Source organism: Neolamprologus multifasciatus, chromosome 15, assembly GCF_963576455.1.
Source record: "Neolamprologus multifasciatus chromosome 15, fNeoMul1.2, whole genome shotgun sequence".
Lineage (NCBI taxonomy): Eukaryota > Metazoa > Chordata > Actinopteri > Cichliformes > Cichlidae > Neolamprologus > Neolamprologus multifasciatus.
The window spans coordinates 15,399,986-15,420,645 of NC_140453.1; the positions used below are offsets into that span (position 1 = coordinate 15,399,986).

Below are 20,660 nucleotides of genomic sequence, written 5' to 3' on the forward strand. Positions count from 1 at the left end.
TATACTAGGGGTGCAACGATACTCGTATCGATATTGAACCGTTCGATACAGTGCTTTCGGTTCGGTACGCATATGTATCGAACAATACAAAATTTTAAATTTATTTTATCAACTTTCCTTCTGACGGTGCTGTCTGTGTTGAGCGCTCAATGGATCTGCGCTCGACAGTGCAGCCTAGGCAGAGTAGTCGAACGCAGATTCACTGAGCGCAGGGCAAGCTAGCGATACAGAAGTTAAGCTCTCCTTGCAACATGGCAAATTGAACCTCCCCCACCCTCATTCAGATCTGGCGTTTGGAACTATTTTGGTTTTCATGTGAAGTATGACCCTGAAGGTAAGCGCGTCATGGACTAAAGTAAAACAGTATGTTGGATGTGCCAGCAATACTCAATTACATGGGTGGGAACTAGTGCGTTAGCGCAGTTAGCTCGTTGACGTGTTGGCCGTCCAGCCCCACGCACGGGGTGATCCGCGGTAGCTCGTTAACGGAGATTTGCCTTGTTGTGGCTTTAACGTCATTTCAATGAGATTTACGCTGACAGCACTAGTGGGAACACAACGAATATGACTGCACATTTACGCGACATCATCCTAGTGCAAAGACAAGTGGAAGCAGACAAAAACAACAAGCACACATGCTACAAACTTTACCCGAGTCATTTAGACAGCCGTTAGCACATGATTCTCCTTATGGGGACCTGATATGTTTAATATGCTACTGAGAATATAGCCCAGAAGAAGCGTATAGTATAGCTTTTATTTTGGAAAGAGCCATTTCTCTGTAATTAACTCTCTTTTCCAAAGATGAGTGATTCCTCAATCAGATACAGGGCTTGCAAAATCGCTAGCCCGATGTCCCAGGGCTAGCGATTTTTCCAGTCGGGCTACCAAAATCTATCTCTGCCCTGCCCGTCGGCCTATCGTAGGAAGGAAAAATATATGTCAATGCTTTTGCATTCTTTCGGAAATGTAGCTGGGTAATTATGTCATTGGCATCGGTGAGCCACTGTCAATATGTGACATATTGAAATCGCGTTTGAATTTGCGCTTGTTTTTTGCTTTCACTTTGCAATCGCGCGAACTGTGTATAGAGAGCGACAGCACTGATTGGTGAGTGATGATAATTTGCGCACCAATTCCTCTGACATCGTCTTATCAATCATTAGCTTACTATGCAAACATGACAAGTGAAATCTCCCGCAGCAAGCTTAAACATGTGAGAGGTTGATCGCGCAGAATCGCTGAGCGTTATGTGAGTGCGTGTGTAAAAGCAGCAGGATATATATTTTAGTTCTGCTGAGCCAAATAAGACAGGTCAAGGTGAAGAAGTGACAGCCAAAGAAAAGCTTACCACAAAATGGAAAAGTTATGACAAATCAGACTATGAGGCAAAAAGAAAGTGCAGCTTTATGGTTTCATGGACAAATGAATTTCTGTGGCTGCAATATGACAAGGTAAATAACCAGGGCTGCACATAAGTGGTCCGCAGGAGCGCATTCGCTGTCAAAATAAAAAACACGCACAAGATAAGTTGCAACGCGTGTTTGCGTACATAAGATTTTCAGGAGGAGGACAGACATTTGTTTAGAACTCTTAAAGATGTCGAAGAAGCTCCTTTAAGCAATTACTGTGATGTTCCTCCACCTCCAAAGAAATGTCAAAAGGAGTCCGAACCACAAAAGAAGCGCGTATTCTTGGAAAAGTGGTTGCAGGAGGTGAGCTGGCTTCAAACAAATGATGAACGCAGAGATGTGGTGCAGAATGTGCCATGAAAATTTAATAAATGACAAATTAAAAAGGCATGAACATTTTTTTTGCATTGAAAAAATATCGAACCGTGACACCAAAGTATCGACCGAACCGAACCGTGAATTTTGTGTATCGTTGCACCCCTAATATATACCGCTGCTTTACCTTTTTTATCTTAAAGGCAGTTGTCAATATATTATAATAATCCTCATCATAATGTAGTGACAGCAAATATTTTCTTAAATGTTAATGGACACTTTCAATACACTAGTACTGAAACAAGTTAACAGGCTCTGAGTACAATAGAGCACTCAGAGGTTTGGCCCCTCTGTACATCTCCGACTTACTCACTGCATATAACCCAATGAGACCTCTCATGTCTTTAGGCTAATGTCTCTTAGCTGAATCCTGAATTAGATCCAAGGCTGGTGAGAGTGATTTTAGTCACTGTGCCCTTGCTCTCTGAAACTGCTCGCTCACCCATCACAATCGTTTTCACATTGAAAAGCAAACTTAAGACCTTCCTCTCCCAGTCCTATGAATAATAATTGTGTGTATATGTCTGTGAGTGTTTCCAGAATTAGTAACACATGTGGTAACACAATTTTAACTCATGCATGTCGTGTTAACTGACTTGTCGTGATTGTGCATTTTCAGGCATTTTAGGTTAAATGTTGATGCCACTTTTTCAAAAGTCTAGCGAAAATTAAACCTGCTTGCAAAAATATCTGCAATATCCATACAATTTCTTCAATTTCATTCAAACCTTTCAAGCAGGTTTTAGTGTGTCAGCTCCAACTAGTTGGCAATCCAAGTTTAGTTGAATTACTTTTCACCTTCCTGAATAAGTAAAAACTAGAGTGACATATTTTTACGATGCTGTTTTATATTTTGAAGCCAATGTCAGGCAACGTTACACAAGGTAGACTCACATACCTTTAATTGAGGGAATGTGAATAGCTTGAAGTAAAACACGCTGACACATACTCGAAGTTTCCAACTGAGAAAGCAAGAGAGAAAGACCCTAAAATTATTTCACACAGAATTTGGGTTAACTTAGCTTTCCTTTATTCTATTATGTATTTAGTAATGATGCAAACTCAGAGATGTATTTTTAGAAATTCAAAGAAATAGTTCTGCGAGTTTGAATAACAACATTAGTGCATATAATGACTGACCAATGGGGAGCGAAGTGGGGTTTAGCAAGCTGAAAACATTGAGATCATGAAGCATTTATTCCGTCTTGGGTTCTGAGATGGTGCTACTTGTTCTTAGATCCTGGAGCTGTCTTATTGGATTATTCAATTTTTCATAAGCCAAGTCCGTCTAGTGCATAAGCAATATAGTGTGTTCTTTGAGAAAGCTAACAAGAGACCGTGACTGTGTGAGAGCAAACATTCCCTGCAGATGTAGCAGGTAAACCACTAAAGGTTAGAAATGCTGCAAAAAAGGTCAGCTCCCTCAGTAGAATTGTGTGCTCCTGCTGCTCCCCGCAACACTTCAGTGACAGCCAGTTCTCTCTGAGGTCAGAATACAGCCTGGGCTAAAATCTGGATTTGTGCATGAGAACACGTGTGGCTCTGTCTTTTATCACCTTTGAGCTGTGACTATGTGTGCCCTGTGTTTGAGTGTTTATCCAGTGCTGATGGGGGCATATATATGCATATGTGCAGCAGGTGAAGTTGGACATCAAGTCCTTTCCCAGCTTCCCCATCAGCATTCTGTCTTCCTCCCTCCTGCCACCCCTGTCAGTGATCACCGGTGTGCACTGGTGACATTTCAAGCAGCCTGAGGACAAAAACCACACATCACGCTTCTCTGTCATCCCCATGGGCGGGGAAAAGGAGAATATCTGTTGTTATTATTTTTCCGGTTTTCACTCTTCCACAAACACTGCCTCCCTTCATTTGAACAACAGCCCTGCTGGGGCTACCTATTTGGATGGCGCAAATACTACACTCAAAGATAGCCTCCATGTCTGGTTGATTCAGAATATCAGCCAGCCATGACATTAACAAAGTCTGGCTGAAATGTTTCCATGGCAACAAAAACAAGGTGCAATGACATTTAAATCAAGGCCACTCTTTATTAGCCTCCCTTATGTTTTCACTCCAGGAGATAATAGAGAAATTGAAAAGTGTCCACAGGCCTTCAGCTGTTTACAAGGTTTTTATTACACAAGCAAAAAAAAACAACAAATCTTAGCAGATGTAAATGTAGCAAAGTTAAGTTATGGATATTTGCAAGAAGAAAAAAGCTTTAAAATTATATATATATCAGTTTTAATTCACATGTGTTTGCCTAAAACAAGAAATATATTCATCTAATTTTTCTGGTATACCAATCTTGTTCAGTTTTCTATGGTTTAATAAAATTAAAATGTTAGAGGAACTGCTGGGTAAAAGATCTGAGTTCATCTGGGTGATCTGCACTACTGTCATAAAACAGAAAGTGAACAAGGAGTGGTGCCAAAGGTGGCCAACAAATTTAACACACAACAATTTCAAATTTAAATAAAATTTTAAATGCGCTTTTCTTCTACAATAGAAAGCATGGTTCATACTGGTAAAACCTCGTATACCAATTTTAAGGTAATGCAGAGTAATACAGCATATATAGTATATTAATTTTGTGATTGTAAATGGCCTGTATTTGTATAGCGCTTTTACTTAGTCCCTATGGACCCCAAAGCGCTTTACACTACATTCAGTCATCCACCCATTCACACACTGGTGATGGCAAGCTACATTGTAGCCACAGCTGCCCTGGGGCGCACTGACAGAGGTGAGGCTGCCAGACACTGGCGCCACCGGGCCCTCTGACCACCACCAGTAGGCAACGGGTGAAGTGTCTTGCCCAAGGACACAACAACTGAGACTGTCGGAGCCGGGGCTCGAACCGGCAACCTTCCGATTACAAGATGAACTGCCAACTCTTGAGCCACAATCGCCCTTGTAAAGGGTACAGGGTCTGGCAGGATTCACCAGAGGTAACATTTTCGAGTAAGTTACACTTTAAAGAAAAATGGGTATTGCTAGTGTTTGTGCACCATCACTTGTATCGGCTTTGCAATATAATTTCTTTAATATTTTCACTCATAATTGCTTAACAGAAGTTCCATGAACTGTTACCACAATTAATATGTAGTGCTAATACTGCTGGTTCTGAAAGGTGTTGCCAACACTTCAGATACCTAAAACTTCAGTTCTTTCTAATGGCCAGCAGGAGGCAACCCCTCTGGTTGTAATAGTTTATTTTCCCTTTGTGGGGTGTGTCTGGATCTGTCATAACAAAGCTAAACTCTTACTGATGTCTTTAGACTAGAGGAAATTAGGAAAGAAAGAAAGGGATTGCTGGACTGATGACTGTCCCTGTGTCACCAAGATAGGTGCGATCAAATAGGTGGTCAACTCATTTCCTTTGAAAGATCTGCGAGAAAAAGCCATCCGCTTGGTGATCTCTTTCAAGAATGACTCAGAGCTCTCAAAGCAATTTCTCACAATACAACAGTAATAAGAAACAAACAGCTTAATAATAGCTGTACTTGATTTAAAAAGGTTAGTTGTATGTTGCGAACAAATGGACGGTGCTATTCCTGACACTAAACCCCACCTAAGGGGAACCTACCCATGCTTGTCATACTGTTACAACACTGAAAACTCATAATGAGTATGACCAAAACTTCAAATAAATAGGTCAGTGCATGATATTATAAATTTATCATTTGGTCTCAGGCATATAGCTGAGCAACCCCGTCCCCTCACTTCCTGACTGGGCTGCCAATCAGAAGTAATTTGTCTTAGAAGGAGAGGGAAGTGAGCTAAAACTGCTTAATTTGGACACTGGATGAACGACAGGGCATCCTGTGATAAATAGGGATTATTATGAACTATATGTGTATATGAGGGGTAAATGGGTATAATAGGTATCCTTTAAAGTAACACAAAAGTTGAATTGAAATTTAAGTCAATTAAAAAATTACAGTCAGCATGTTTACATTTAATAGATCTAATATTCAAAAATAACCAGATAAATATTGAAATTTGGTTCAAATTACTTGCAGAGTTATTATCTTTCATATTGTGATTTGTTTTTTTATATAAATACAAGAAAATGAAATACTTTGTAAATAGACCGGGACTTATGTAGCACCTTTTTACTTAATTTGAGACTCATTCATCTAATCACACACACGCACACGCACGCACGCACGCACGCACGCACGCACGCACACACACACACACACACACACACACACACACCAGTGAGTGCACTGGGGGCAACTAAGAATTCAGCATCTTACCCAAGGATACGTCCACACATGGACTGGAAGAGTGGGAAATCATTTAACCAACCTTCCTACTGGTAAACAATATCTCGAGCCACAGCCACCCCAAAAATGTGTAAAAACTGTTTTGGAATATCATCATCCAATGCCAAAATGAGCCCTACTTTTGGATGCTGATCAGGCAGAGAACTTTTAAGTGTGCTGAACCGGGTCTATCAGCACTCAATATTCAGTCTACCTGTAATTTGTCAGCAGCATAAAGCTCATCAGGAAAGTGGAATCCACTCATTACTTTCCTCTAGACTATTTCATTTCTGATTCGAACCTCATTTGTCTCTCAAATTCTAGATACTCCCTTGAGGGGGGCGGGGGTACTGATTGCTTTTTTAACATGATAATATGGAGCAAGTGGACTATTTATCCAGTTTGTCCGTCTTGACGCAACACCGTGCTCGGCTGAAAGGGTGCTTCCTTCTTTTTTCTAACTAGGCAGACGGTGACAGCAATGAGATTCATTTCTAATAGTCCCACCTTAGGAAGTTAATACACCACAGAGCCAAACACAGTGGCTCTTTTTTCTCTCTGCACGTCTTTTCGTTTCCTTTTTTCACATCTATACTTGCTTCCCATTTCCTTACTCCTCTCTCTTCTTTTCTACTCATGTTATTCCCACTAAATCTGTGATTCAGCTGCTGAAATCATCTTCTTTCGTTTCTATTTCTGGGAGCTTCCTTTCTTTCACTGAAGGTGTACGTGGGGAGCAATGAATGGGAAGGTTATTGGGAGCGAGCTGAAATGGAACCGTCTCTTCAGATTAAGATGCATGCTACCGTGGAACGTGCAGTGAATGAGAAAATATTTTATGGCTGAGTTGGTTGAAGGTGGTGTTGGGGGTTATGTGGTGTGCTGACTGCCAGATTGAGGGCAACACAATGAAACATCAACAGTGATTCGGCTGTTTTTTCTCTTTTCTGTGTGTGTGTGCGCTCCTTTATCCATGTGAGCCTGAAAACCTTTTGTTTACTCTGACTTTCAGAGTTCTGTTGAGTCAACCACTAAATGTCAAAGACTAGAATTGAAAAGCAGCTTTTCCCACTCTTCAAAACACATAAAGGTGCAGAGTGTAATATAATCAAGGTGGGATCATGGAGCGGGATTTCACAATAAGGAAAAGCAAACAGCCAAAACAAAATACTTCAAGATTATGCACCAAGGTCAGCCACAGGTGAGTAAGACATGACACGATGTGAAAGTTTTTCCCTCTCAAAATAAAACTGACTTGCTCGGATCAAAATTTGTGCTTTGCTCCTTGCGGTGACTTTTTGATGATATCTGATGAATCATGTGAAACCTGGTACAAGTACAGCTGTCCTGAGTGTGGCTCTTGAATTAATCATTGCTTTGACCAATGATATTTCCCGTCTCGTTACAAGTTGTTCCTTACGGGCCATCGCTTGTTTTACTCATGGGCATGTAAGATAGCAGACTCCACACTGAATGTTTGCAGCCCATATGCTTAGGTTTCCTCCCTGCTCTCTCCAGAGGGAACAACTAGAATTGTCCCACAAAAAGCCAAATTCAAATTGGCACCTGGTTAATGACTGAGCACCAGACGGATGATTCATGGCAGCTGGGTACAGGCTATCAGTCTTTGACTTTCTGTGGCACTCCTGGGCTCAGGGCCTGACTCAGTGATGGATGCGGCGGCACCTCATATGAAAATAACAACAAAATTCTGCAATAAATTGTTTGCTAATGAATATGGACAACATGCCATGGGAATTTATGATTTCTGGGATCTCATCTGTTGGAGCAGGGTGATATTGCCGATGACATTAAATGCGTCCAGCTGCAGCTGCAGCTCACATTAATCATACTCTGGGAGTCAGGACCTGTCAGACCAGATTAGAAGCGAAGCAGAGCCAGCTTCATTCCACCTCTTCTTCCCTCCTAGGTCAAGCAAGATCAAGTGTGGGAGTGTGGTTGTTTGTGAGGTTGCTACAGGCTTCATAAAGTCCTATGATCCCATCCCATAACCGCTTTGAACACCTGATCTTCAGCGGATGACTTTGCACTTTATGTGCTCGTTTTTGTTTGTGTGCCTTCGGTAATAAACCGTGATAGGTGTTCAGTTTTTGTGACACAAGTAGCTGGGAGGGTTTAGGCTTCAATTGGTCTCACCCGGTGAGATGCAGGGAAGCCGATCGACTCCGGCAGCTGTTAGCCACAACCCATCGGCGGGGTGACCTTACAGCCACTCTACAAATTTCACAGCTGTTTTTCGGGTGTCATAAAGATTATACTTAAACACCAGATAGAAGCTGATAAACAGTGATGCCTCATAAACTTCTAACTATCTGATAAACCCCTTGAGGCGAGCAGGATATATTTGATATCGACAAAAAAAAGGAAAAAGCCTTATCCCTTATCATCAGACTGGTTTTTAATAGGGTTGAACTTCAGTGTGATTGACTACAGGGGAAATAGAGTCCTGGAGCTTCAGGCTGTATACTCTGGTGTTTGGAGTTGGGCCTCGGTAACAAATTGCCTTTAAATTCTGAGATGAGATTTTCTCTTGCAGTTATGATAGACACCGTGTCATAGATGGATAGGAGAACTAATAGAGCAATGGGCAGAGAGGAAAAGCATTGAGAGCCATACACCCGAGAAAAGAGCTGCAGCATCGTCGTGCCTAGAATGGCATTCAGTATCTTGATGCAATAAAAGATCAGGTGATTGTTGTGATGGCTTTTGGGCACCAGATGAATTTACCAATATCCCATATGATAGATTGGGAAATATATGGGAAGTTTAATTACACAACCAGAGCCTAGAATATCTAACTAGAGTGCTAATACCAATTATGATATGCGACTAGTGAATTTATCGAGCAGGCTTTAGGCAACAGAAGAAGCGTAGGAGAACACAAAGGGCAAAACATGAATATTTAAACGCAAAGTGTCATGAGTAGATCATTCCGAGACACAAAGCTCGGTTCTTACACTTTGAAATCTTTTGTCACACGTATCAGTGTGTCTTATTCAAATTTCCATTTTTACAAATAATGAACCATTCATGTCCTCAAACATGAAAATTACTGTAAAGCATCAGGAGGCCTTGGCGCCCTCCTCCTGTGTTGCCGTGATGATTCAGCAGTGGGAGCTGACAGATTGGTGGAATAATGAACAGCGGCGTGCTGGGTGAACGCGGGTGTAAGCACATGCCTTCTTTTGCTTTTCAAACTTGGATATGCCAGCTAGCAGTGGCAGTCCATCTTTCCTCCTTCTCCTCTCCCGCTGTTCCTGGAATGCTAGATGCTCATGCACAGAGCCCTTACAGCTCGTGCAACAAAACAAACAGGTTTGGAAACTTCTTCTCCTTTAGAGGCCCTTGGTGTCTTTACCGTCTCTGTGTAATCTGGGCGCCTTTCTTGTTCTGTCGCACTTTTCTTTACTTATTAATCCATCTCTGTCTCCCTGCAGCTTTGATGCTGGTGACAGCGAAGCTGCCCTGATTCTGTCATCGAAGAAGCTCTAAAGGTGGGGTAGTGTCATTGTGATTTGGACTACAAGGGCTTTGGAGAGCCCCAGCGGTGAGATGAAAGGGTGTAAAACAGCCAAGAGTCCACACACACAATTTTCAGAGCAGCATGAGACCTCTGAAGGCATTCCTGCCAGAAAGACGAGGTACATTAACTGACAAATTGTCAGTTAATGTACAGTACAGCTCTGCTGAGCTATTTTGGAGCAACGAGGAGTTTTCTGAGATGTCACACAAAACACACATACACTGGCTTCACTTATAACAGCAGAGCACTGTAGATGAGTGCATTAGACATTTCTCCTCTCCTTGTAATCCCCCCCGTGGACAGAACAGGCTTCGTATTTGTGATTCCAATGAAAAAAAAGCGAGCTGGAAGGACAGAACACATGTAAGAAAGGGTTTGGCAGGACTGTAGCCAGCAGAAACATGCTCCAGAAAGGGAAATAAGTGCACCCTCTGGATGGATTTGCTAACAGTGCTACTCATAGCTATAGGCAGGCAGCTTGTCAAAGAGAGTCCATTGTTGACACAGCACCTTCGTGTCTGAACATGCCATTTGACAGAATGCAGAAATTATTAATGAGTGCAAGTTGTAAATGATTAATAGAGATTGCTTGCTTTGTTTATCTCACTGTTGACAGACAAGTAGCCTCTGGCTAAAATGCATGCAGCTTCTCTTCCAAAAAAAACAAGATGCTATTTCAGGGATGGCGGCCATCCCAGTTGCAAATTACTTTGGAGTGAAGTCAAGGGCCTGCTTGTTTGTGTATATGTACAAATAGACCTCACCCATCTATCTTTTAAAACAGCATGTGATGTTAAATAATTTTAAAAAGCTGAGATTATGCTTTATATTAGAAATAGATCTCCTTCCTTACTGCCTGCCAATCACAGAAATCCACAAGACCTGGTCTATGTGCAAATTTGATATAAGGTCCTCAAGTTCAATATATGTTTTATTTTAGGATTGTTCTAATCGAACAATAAAATTGCAAAATTGTTTGCACTTAACAGAAGAAAAAAAATCAAGAACTAAAGCTACATCTAGAAATATTTATTTATCACTGATAATCACCAGGGAAAGCGAAAATCATTTAACACACCTGATAAATTTAGACCCTCCTGCTATTCACCCACACAGGATTCTTCCAGAGAGTTGACTGGTCAGTATGCAGCATTTTTTTTTCTTACCAAGTAAGAGTTCTCTGAAAGTTTAAACTCGGGTAAGTGTTTCTCCGGGGCTGGTAATTGTAGATGGGAATCACGTGTGCCAGTGGACTCTGGGGTGGCCATGCCTTCTTCTGGGAGGAGGTAAGCAGAGTTAATTCACCCACGTCGACACAGACACGGAGAAAGAGAGAGAAGAGAGTCAGAGAATGCAGGTCAGCACCTGAGTAGACAGGGGGGACCTTCTTCTATTTGTAAGAAAGAACTGGACAGAGCGTGGGTGAATGAATTCGCTCAGGTCACTCGGGGCTGTTTGTCTCAATTTACTGCAAGTTTTATGAAGGAACAAAGTGAAGTGGCAGAATGTAGCATCAACATACTTTAAACGCGTACTCTTGAACCTCCTGGCTGGATTAGAATCTTCACAGTTTTCAAGGCAAGAGATATGTGGATTGAAATATGGATTGTCAAGTCATTCAATATTGATATAAGGGTCTAAATGTTGTCCTAGCAAGGAAATTACCTGCGCTAATTAAAGATCACACATTCACCAAAGGACCGAGCACACAAGGTGGCATTAATTTAGATTGATGGAAGGTGCATATTTGGGGAAGACTGTGTCAAAATGTCAGGCGTAATGGTCTTGTACTGCCGTGACAGTGTACACTAACTTATGTTTAATCAATTAACTGCACGCTGTAAGTGCCTTCCTTGTATCGCAGGTGCCCAGAAAAATCAAAGAACAGAATTATCCTTCAAAAATCCAAGTGTGCCCTTCACGGATTCATCAGCTGTGTAGCTGTGTTACATCAGTAATTCATAATTTTTTGTAGGAGTCAACATGTCAAGGTTGAACAGTTATAGGCCGTGATGATTTGTGAAGAGGCATTTCATTTGTTGGGTCACTAAAATACTCACATCAGTAGCCTCTAAGTGGATTTTTATGTGTAGGCCTAGGTGTTTTATGGTTCTGTTTTGGTATTTTGGCTGTAAGACACTTTTAAGTGGCACTGTGGAGTATAGGATGAAAAATATGATGCTGGAGTGACCATGCAAGACGCTGGGTGCACACAGTGCATATTAGCTTTGATTATGTAGTATAAGACTGACCACACAGAAGTGGATTTGTAATCAAATCAACATGCAAACTGTGAACACAAATTGAAGTGACAGAGTTAATTGCAGAACAGAGCAGTAGCAAAGGGATGTTTCATCCAAACCACAACTTATGATCAAACAAACGCACATAAAAAAGAAAAATCTCCATACACTGAAACAAGCAAAAGTTTGTTTTAATGTTTCCTGTCTCTTTTTGATTCTGATGCTTTAAAGTCTTTGGCTGGTGCTTTTCCCTGATTTAAATGGTGCTCATGTACACTTTCAATTCAGTAGACATTTTACAGAACTGCAGAAGCCGTGTAACAAAACCATTTTTGAGACTGTTAACCACAAGTTCAAAATACATACTTGCTAGCACACTTAGACTGACCTTTAGGGAATCAATGTAGCAAATTACAAGGACTAGAGTTCAAGCAGGGTTCAAAGGCCATTATCTTGTTAAGAGTGCTGCTCACTTATGATCAGGCGGAATTAAAGGCTCTTCAATAGCTCTGTCAGACTGAGAGTGATTAAGTAGATGAAGTGTCATGAATGTGCAGGATCCTGCAGACAGTGATCAATTTTTATGTGAAAAATTACTGACTTCCAATAAACCTCTGCAGGGTCGAGGACTTTTAAAAGTAGTGGGAAGAAAAAGAAAATCTGATTTTTTTTTCTTTAGTTGTGCATTGCACCTGCAACAAGATGACAGTGCTGGAACATTCTTCTGATTTTGTCCTTCTTCTGCTCTTTTTCCCTCAACTTGTGAGGCACCCTCTGAATTTCACCTTCAGCTGCTAAAGCTTCATATTTGCCATCTCAGACTTCTCTCCTGCTGCCACCATCAATAAGCCAATGCCCGCTGTGAATATTTTTAGCTTCATATGTGTTCTTACTGATCCCCCTGACACCACCGACACAGACCCTTTTGCCTGCCTGCACTGCCTGAGGTGCAATAACCCTCCCTAGCATGTCGACATCATTACACACATTGGGCCCCCTATAGAGCCATGGCAATGACACCATTCATACCTCTGTGAACTACCACAGCTCCCATGACTAACCCACCAATGCCTGCTGTTTCTCTTGCTAGCGTCCCAGTCCACAGTGCAGCGTGTGGTTCAGCAACAATATCAGGCGCCATGGATCCAGCAAACCCCTCCTAATTCCTTTGGGAAGAGATGCCAAGCAGGCACAAGATGGGGTAAATTATTAAGACAAACTGTCTGCCAGAATCCCTGTGCCAATTCTTAAATCCCAGTACAAAAAGAGACTGTTAAGCGGAAAATTCTGAGGTTCTTTTATGACATAGACCGTAGGGTAAATTCTGAAATACAGTTCATTTGAATTGTGTTATTCAGTAAAATTTAAATCCATATCTATTGCAAATTATTATTTTTTTGATTAAGATAATGATTTTTTTTTTTTGGGGGGGGGGGGGGGGGGATAGCTGAAGTTGCCTACTGTCACTCACAGTAAAATCTTGGTGACATAATGATTGCAGTCCCAGGGTATTTCATTTTAAATTACTGTAACTGTTCACCCCATACCTCCCAGCTGAGGTTTATTGGTAGTTGCTTCTCATCGTAGTAAAGATTTGAGTGTATTTATAATTTTTCTTACATTATTACATCCTTAACATGACTTAGCATGACATTTGTACAAGTGCTCTGGTGGAATGAACCAGAAGCGGTGATCGTGCCAACACTCAATTGAATCGTTAATAAAGCTGTTATGCTGTAAATCTTTGCAATATACATGTGTAGCAGACCTTAATTAGGAGCAAAGTGACCAAAACTTTTACGTCTTTTTTAATCAGATTTGACAAGTGATTTACACCCACTTATCACTTTATCAGGTACACCTTCATAGTACTGGGTTGGGCCCATGCAAAAGCATGCAAAATGTAGCACAAATTCAACAAGGTGCTGGAACCATAACTCAGAGATTTTGGTCCATGTTGACATGATAGCATAGTCACGCAGTTCTTCTATATTCATTGGCTACATCTTTAAAGAAATACACGTAGTCTGTAACATACTTAAGGTTTTATTTAAACGATGCTCAGCTGGTACTAGGGGGCCCAGAGTGTGCTAAGAAAATATCCCACACTGTTGCACCACCATAAAGAGCCTGAACTGTTGATACAAGGCAGGATGGATCCATGATTTCATGTTCTTTATGCCAAACTCTAAACTTACCAGCAGAAATTGAGACTCATCAGGCTGGCAACATCTTTTGCAGTTCAATTTTGTTGAGCTCATGTGATTGCATCTTCATTTTCTTGTTCTTATCTGGCCACGAGTAGCAGTTGGTGTGGTCTTCTGCTGCTGTAGCCCATGTATGCCAAGGTCTTTTGTGTTGTGTATTCAGAGATGCTCTTCTGAAAACCTTGAGTTGCTGCTAGCTTACTTGAAGAAGTCTGATCATTCTTCTCTGACGTCTGGCATGCATAAAGGTATTTTCACTCGGGGAACTGCTCCTTACTGCATTGTTTCTCTTTTTCTGAGCACTCTGTATGAACCCTAGGGGTGATTGTGTGGGAAATTGTGTACTAGATCAGCCTGTCTAGAACCAGCTACCAAAGTGATTAATCCCCTTTCTTCTCGATTCTGATGCTTGGTTTTGAGCTTTCAGCAGGTTATTTTTGATCATGTCTACATTCCTAAAATGTTGATGTCTTTAACCGTACTTAATAAAGGAGTGAGTGTATATATAGTGAATTATGTTTCAGTGACCAATAAACTTAAAGATCTTAAAACCAAAAACAACATGCCAAGAGCAAAACTTGCTGTGGAAGGACTTTGGCTTAGCTTAGTAATCAATGTGTCAACAAGCTACTGATTCCTGTGAAATAACACACTTTTTTATAGAGCCGTTTATACTTGAATGCTCCCTCCGCTCCTGGATTCCTGCATGTCCATCCCTCCAAAGGTCAGCGCTGTCAAAATGGCATGTTAGATTTGCGAGCAGCACAAATCTGCTGATAAGAGAAAAGAAAGTGGATTTGGTTTGTGAGCAAATCTCTAAGTTTGCCAATTTTACTAGTTTCCGGTGAAATTTCCACTTTTTTATAGGTCACTGTAGTCGAAAGTTAAGACAAAGAAGCACATTTTGAGGGGCCCTGTTTCATAAGCTTTTTAAGAAGAGAATTCAAAAGTTGACAGTAAGCAGTTCATTTATTTATATTTAAAAACTTGTGCTAAGGAAGGTGACCACAGAAATCTTTCACAATCCTTGGTTACTAACAAATGTAGTTTTTTGTCTCTGTGGTTTACATAACAAAATATTTTTATGCTATTCTCCACAAAATTTAAAAAGACACGAATTTGCCAGTTCGGTCATTTTATTTTCATAGCGGGAAACAAAAGTGTGTCTGTCCGTGTCAGCCTCAGAATTTGTGTTTCATATCTGACAGAAATTTACTTCTGGAGTTCTTGTCAAAGCAACTTTATCGGAAAATCAATTCCAAACTTCATAAAGGCATTTTATACTGCTAAAGCAATGTTCATCCATTATCTATGACAGCGCAAAACCACTGAGAATAAAACAGTTTTGACAGCAGGGAAATGTAAATAAGACAATTGTGCACAAAACACTTCATCTTTGGCTACGCTTTACCTTTTTGTTTGCTTTGACATCGGTGCTCATCTCGTCAGCAATCCTGCGAGTGTGAATAGAACGATATAGTAGATATATTTCACACCCCTCTTCTTCTATTGTAGTCCTAAAGAGAAATAAGTTTTTGTGAATTTCTAAGTGCCTAATGTCCATTTTTTACCAGTTAAATAACACTTTCAAGGTCAATTGCTTCATGATTTGACTTGTAACTTTAGTTCACTCCGCCAGCTTGACTTGACACACCTGTAAAATAACATTTTCTATTTTCATCGGCCATCACAGAACATATATTACACATTATTCCATATTTATGACAATAAGCCACCCAGATTAGTTCAAGAATAGGTTTACGTATGTCTTCTTAGGCTTTGATAAGGTGTGTGTGTTATGGACATAAGATGAAGGATGATAGGTAAAAAAGAGAATGTTTCTTTGGAGATAGTGGGAGCAGAACGGTTATGGGCTTTTATCTAATAGCATGGGCGATCGTGGCTCAAGAGTTGGGAGGTCGCCTTGTAATCGGAAGGTTGCCGGTTCGAGCCCCGGCTTGGACAGTCTCGGTCGTTGTGTCCTTGGGCAAGACACTTCACCCGTTGCCTACTGGTGGTGGTCAGAGGGCCCGGTGGCGCCAGTGTCTGGCAGCCTCGTTTCTGTCAGTGCGCCCCAGGGTGGTTGTGGCTACAATGTAGCTTGCCATCACCAGTGTTGTGAATGGGTGGATGACTGGTTGTGTAAAGTGCTTTGGGGTCCTTAGGGACTAGTAAAGCGCTATACAATACAGACCATTTACATCTTCAGCGGCTGTTGAATTCCATTGAACACACCTGGAGAGCACTGAGCTCTGAGAGGCAGGCGGTAAGAGATAAGAGGTTTAACTAATGAAGGTCCAATTTAAACAAAAAATCTGAACCTATAAAACCAAACAAAAGAAAAATATAGTATTAACCCAGTTAGAAATTATATGTTGTGGCACTTAGTCCCCAAAAAGGGCCATTTGGTTAAAATGTCCTGGCTGAGCTGTAGTTGTGGCTACTTGAGAGTAGTTTATGCTGCCAAGAAACCAAATATGGTCTCTTGTGACCTTACTGCTCTGGAGAAAATGGACAAGCTACCCCCTGCCATGACAGCTTCTGGGTAGCCCTCGACAACATGTGGATAAATTTGAAAGCATGTACTAAATCACAGCAAGTGCACTGTCTGCAATTATAAAAATGGGGATCGATGGGGTAGGCCTTGCCCTGTGTCTTTGACTCCAGAAATCATGTAGGTGGTGGAATTACAGAGATCTGCCTCGTCTATATCTAATGGCTCAGTGTCCCAGGATTACTAGCTTTGCCACAGGCAGCGGCATCATTGATTTAGAAGCATTAGTTTGTACATACAACAGCCGAGAGCCTAATAAAATACAACAGCCGAGAGCCTAATAAAAAGGCTCCTTTGCAGTTGTACTACTGTGACCCAGAGTATGACTGAATTACAATGCGCTTACTGCACGAAAGCAACACTGCTGGGACTATTTAATCTTTTCAAGAGTGCAGTAATACGAGGCCTGTGGTCTTCCAGCTTAGGCATACATTTGGGATATCATCTAACTCTTTATAAAAGTCAAATTAAGTTACATATCATGTAATATGAGGCATGTCCCACATGATCTAGTGATAAAGATTTGCGGTGGCTCAGCAGGTAGAACGCATCATCAACACAAGACACTGGAGACATCTGATACTCCTCTGGAGCAACACACTGAAGCTCTGTTGCTCCAGATGGTTAGGCTAGCACTTGAGCGGTAGCATGGTGGTGATTGCGAATACAACAGTGGATGATTTTTTCTTTTTGATAGACGCAGATTAGAAATTGTGTTAGTGATACAAAAGTGTTTTATCTTTTGAATTTGGCATATTGGTTGCAAACACAGCTGTCTGGCAATGTTTTTACAACAACACATGAGACGGAAATCCAGAAACTGTCATACTTCAACACATATTTCACAAGACTTCCATTAGTGTAGCACTTTTGCTTCAGCAGCTTAACATTTATTTTCACTGCCAAATACCATTAAGTCACCATTAAGAGTTAAGTGTTGTGCTAATATTGTTGCTAGTGCAGACCTCAAGAGATTGTCCAAGAGACAAGGCCATTAGTATGGTTCAGGTCCTTTACAAGAAGAGAGCAGCCGTAGGCTACGTTGCATTAGAGCCACAATTAACTGTGTTAATATGTACTGGATCCTCTCCGCTTTCAGCTTTCTGACAGCCAGCAGTGGCCGTGACCCTCATTAACCGAGCCACCGTACCTGCTCCTCAGCTCATATCAATGACCAGCTGCCCCTCACATTTCACAGTAATAATGTTGGACAAAATGATATCTGCAGAAAGTATGTTATTCAAGAGTAGATGGGGAAAAGAATGTAATTTCTCATTTATTCTCAAAATTAGAAGACAGGCTTTCAAAACCTGCAGGCAATGACACACCAATGACTGCGTATATATTTAATATTTAATTTTTTTAAAAGCAAAACCCTAAAAATTAAAATTAGCAGTGTTTTACCCACTGGCAGGAGCAGATGGGAGAAGGGAGAAAGCCAGGAATTTGCTGAAGCAAATAATAATAGTGTGAAATAATGAAGCACTAGTATGTCATGTAACATCCATGTTACCGGTGAACAAGCACAATTATTTTTACTATATTATTATATTTAAAAAAGCCTTTGATAATTTAGTTTTGTATTTAGTTTAACAGTTACAATGAAACTGCACTTTTTTCCCTTTTATTAAAAAACAAAATCTGAAATTATACTCGCACTGAGCCAATAACACACACTCTCACTGCTTTCAAATCTGATTTATACACTTTGATCCATAACAGCAATACAAAGCAGACACGTGAATTCTTGTGTAGAATAAATCCATTAGCTTGAGGCATGACTGAGTGTAAAGGGGGCACAACATAAACCAGGTTGGCAGGCTGGACACAAATTCTGGGAATGGATGCCTAGAACTTGAGCCAGTGGACACGAGATCAGAGCAGAAGAGTTGCCAGTGAAGTGGACAGCCGCTGCCTTTCAATCCCCCGACTCCATCTCCCCCGCTTTTTCTGCTCACTTTTTTCTGCTCTTTCACGTCCTCTTAGGGGATTCATCTGCTCAGCTGTCTGTCTGCAGTTTGTATCTGACAATCTGTTCGGTACCTTTTACTCGCAGTCTCCTCACATCTGTCTCTCTTCAGCTGCACGGCCCGTTCACGGAGCCGACAAAATAGTAAGCGAGAAAAGCAACATCTGGCTTTTAAATAGGAGCAGCTCACGCATCTAAAAGCCTTACAGAGTGATCCTGAATAATGACTGAAGTGTAGGGATGGGTATCGTTTAGGTTTTATCCGATACCGGTGCCAAACCGGTACTTTTGAAACGGTGCCGGTGCTTAAACGGTGCCCAAACCGGTGCTTAAAGAATGGAAAACACAAAATTGGTCCAAAAACCTCTCATGTTCAGCTGTTTTTTTGTAAAAAGATAACAATGTTAGCCTTTTCTGCAGGTGTAGGGCATATATGGTATCACTCTGGGCTGGAAGCAGTGCTTAAACAATGGAAAAAACACAAACTTTGTCCAAAAACCTCTCATGTTTAGCTGTTTTCCACTTTTTCTTCGGTCATTTTAGCCTTTTTGGCCAGGGTGAAGGGAGTATCTGCCATCAAACAAGAAGACAGCCGCATGTAGCTATGATGGTGTTTGCTAGTTCACGTTACATGCATTAATTTAATAACGCGGTTAGCTTACTCAACGTAAATTACACACGAACAACATTAAGCTACTCACGCAGAGAAGAATGGCTGCTGCTGCCATCATCATTTCTGCTACACTGGCAGGGCTAGGTTCATCGGATTTAAAGTGTGACCTCCTTTGACAGTATCTGCTTAAAGCACTTGTTGCAGGCTGCTGAGTTTGCATCTTTTGCTGTGAAGTACAGCCAGACTTTTGACCGCTTTGCCTTGGGCATTTTTAATCTGTAGCTCTGCTCTAAAAGAACGTACGTACCTGGACCCGCCTACTATCCTCGAAACGTAAAATGATTGGCTAGAATCTAAAGTGTATCATTCCATACCAGTTGGTGGCGGTAATGCACCTTTCAGTTGTTTGCCAACCGCCAATAGAAATGTAAGGAAGAAGAAAGTGTATCACAGCTCAGGAAAAAAAAGCACCGAAATAAAGCACCGAAATGCGCGCTGCTTTTCGGTCTGGTTACTACCGTTTATGTCAGAACCGGTGCCATGATGGCACCGGATACCGGTACCCATCCCTACTGAAGTGTTCTCCCCTCATATGAAAATGGGTGCCACATCATTTGTCTCTTCGTTCACCACCCCCAGCTGGACACACATAATTCTTAAAAACCACACATACACACTTCACACGCTTCTGCCTTCTGCCCAATTGCTAAACCAGGTGACTGCGATTAGATAAAAGCAAAGACTAGCGAGCAGAACTGATTGTTATTTATGCATAACAGGCTCTTTGAAACCAGCACAATGATGTGGAGATGTGGTCCTTGACCCAGTTAATTAAAACACTGGTGGAGAAGTAACACAATAATGCCTTTGAAGTTAAACACAGCAGTCCTATTCATGTTCCCATATTAGCATTCCTTTCTCACCAGTTCCATTCAGTTTACCGAGGACCCGAAATAACATTGCTGCTTGTTGCACTGGCTCTACTGATGAAGTAACTGACAGGAAGGACCAGTATGGGAAAACAACACATGTAATTAAATCTGAACTTGAAAAAAAGAAAAGAAACGTTAATTAGAAATAAGAACACAGGGTTTGGTGCGGTTGTTCAGTCGTGTTTCGTCCAAACTACTGGGCCTTTTCCATAAAAACATTTTGACATAACGGTTTGAAAAGCTCAGGTGAAAATCAATTAATTAATCATATTATGAGCGTGCATGCTGCGTCCTGGATTAGTGGGGCAGCTGAACAGATCAGACCCATTGTTAATTTTATAACAAAACTCCTGTGCTTTTTGCCACTATAACAAGCCAAAGTCTACCGTAAAAAACGGAAAAGAGAAATGTTTTATTAGCTTTCTGGTGTGATTGCGTCCTTACATAGTGTACAAGCTATTTGATTTCCACAACAGGCACTGGCCACAGATTTGCTGCTTAGTTAAATTTTTTTCCCAAAGTGAGCGCTGTAGCACC

General features: G+C 41.2%; 1 long non-coding RNA gene across 1 annotated transcript in view; it reads right to left on the reverse strand.

Moving 5' to 3' along the window:
* Nucleotides 1-20,660, reverse strand: part of LOC146501813 (uncharacterized) — a 36,590-nt gene continuing 15,930 nt past the window's right edge. The window contains exon 2 of the long non-coding RNA XR_014869649.1: nt 1-20,660. This exon is cut by the window's right edge and continues 15,683 nt beyond it. This is a non-coding gene — a long non-coding RNA (uncharacterized LOC146501813).